General features: G+C 33.1%; 1 pseudogene; it reads left to right on the top strand.

The window, feature by feature from the left end:
* The window catches only part of LOC105617333, a 163,099-nt pseudogene that overhangs the window by 150,028 nt on the left and 10,694 nt on the right, over nt 1-2,377 (top strand).

Genomic DNA, 2,377 nt, shown 5'->3' on the forward strand with positions numbered 1-2,377 from the left:
AGAGAGAGAGAGAGAAGGGAGGAGATTAATTTTCAGCGTTAATTACATTTCGGACAGTTAATGAATTAAAATTAAAAACCATGACAAAAGAATATTCTTTTTGTGCTGTGGAATTTTAATAAGAAACTCTTAACGGAAGATTTGCAGTGTATTTTTATGAATAAATTCTCTTGCGTGTGTTATAAGCAAATGTGTGTTATTATGTCAATTGTGCTGTAACCAGATTTGATTGACTTACAACGAAAAATCAGCAATTAAAACATCCTTAAAAATATGAAATCTTACAGAACTAAAAATATATGGAAATTCAATTATATAGCAACTTATTTTATATTTTATAATTTTCAATTACATTTTTATATTTAATATTTCTTGATATTTCTTTCAATTTCTGAGATATTATTAGACACATGTAATATTAGACTATCTTTAGAAGGATATTTTCACTCTTAAAATAATTAAAACATAAACTAGAATGAATTAAAACATAAAATTTTTATATGATTACATATACCTTTCTGCAAAATTTTAAATTTTTAGAATTTTTTTGAATTGCCTTTTTCCTTTAATTAATTCATTTTTGTCACAACAAAGCGTGCATGTTTATGATATATCTTCGCGTTAGTTTGAGCCTGAAACAATAATGAATTCTGTTTCCCATAAAATAGCTTACGTTTGTTAAATAAATGTTTTGACAAAATTGTTCGTTTTTATCGGTTCAATATTTAATTTATTTTACAATTGAATTGTCTGTTTTTTTATAGTTTCATATGCATCAAACGTAAAAGCTGGATTGCGTTTGTAAAAGTATCGCGTGATCGATGACACGGGCACGTGATCGCGGAAACGACGGCGTTAGGCGAAATTAAGCGTGAGCGATCGCCACAGATGGAAATTACATCGGCAGTTTGAGTTTCCAAGTCAGCGTGATTCATGTCCACATATGTCGGCAGACCCGTTCCTCAACGACGTGCGGAGATACGAGTAACACAAAATATCGGTCCCACCGACTTTTGGGTTTAAAAGCAGTTTTATCCTCAGCAAAATCCATTCGCGGGCCCCACGCCGCCCCCGTGGGTAATGCTCGGCACCGTAGTTCAACGTCGTTAAACTTTTTCATCTGCTTTTCAAACTCAAAGCCGGCCGAAAGTTTTTCTTCCGCTTGTGGGGCTCGAATGGTGCCACTACATAAATGCATTCTACCCTTCCGCCGCCCTTATTCCACCTGCTGGCCTGCCTCACGCGGCTCCTGGCCCGTTCTCCACCTCCGATCCTCACTCTTTTCTCCACACATTTCTCTTTCTCTATCTCGGAGAGACGTAAGTTTTCCTCCTGGCTGAGAAAATACTTCACCTCTACCTTGCCGCGGGTCATTACACCTATAGATTTCACTCTCTCTCGAATTGCGCCGCCACCTCGAATTGTTAATCAAAACTTCTTTTCGCGTTCGCGCGTCCCGCCCCGATCCGCCTCTGCTTTTGCCGCGCCACTTTTCATCCATCGAGAAGAATCGAAACGTTAATGCCTTTCTCCGACTTACAAAATACTATTAGTCGATTATTTTACAGTACAGTACACATTTTACAGTATTTCGATTGCTTTGTATTCTTATATGTTTCCATGCTTACGGAAAATTTCTTCAACATGGACGTTACATTTTCAGAAATGCGCAAATAATCGAGATTTAATTAAGAGAACGCGCAAAGTTTTACAGGGCTTCTTTATAATTATAATCATTGTACTTCAGATTAGTTACGTGATCGCATATAATTTCTCCAGTTTCACTTTACTTTTCCTTTCACAAGTAATGAGTGCTTGGCGTGTTCGGCCACCATATCGTTTTTAGTCGGTCCAAATTTTCTCGGTGCTCTTTTCGAAAAGGTACAATTCCTTCCTTAGAAATGGAAAATATAATTTGGTTCATGTAGACATATATATTTCATAAATTTAATAAGTAGGTCATCAAATGATTGCTCAAATATTACTGATGTGCATAAATTGTTACAAAAATATATTTATAATTATTAATTACCGAAAAATAGTTGTGTAAAATAAAGTGTACTATTTTGATATATTGCTTTTTTAAGACATGAAGTGTACATTAAGAGAAAATTTACTGAGAAAATTATTTGATTGTAATTATATATAAAGTAGCTGTGCTTAGAAGTTTCATTTTTTAGTTATTACTACTTATCAACTTTAATATATTAGTAATAATAATTATTATATTTCTACTATAATAAAATTATAGTTCTACAAAAAAATATAGCTGGTACCCGGAAAAATAGATACCGAACTATAATATACAATTAACTATATATATATATATATATATATATATATATATTATATATACTATACTAGTATTAAATTAAAT

Source organism: Atta cephalotes (genome assembly GCF_000143395.1).
Source record: "Atta cephalotes unplaced genomic scaffold scaffold00012, whole genome shotgun sequence".
Classification (NCBI taxonomy): Eukaryota; Metazoa; Arthropoda; class Insecta; order Hymenoptera; family Formicidae; genus Atta; species Atta cephalotes.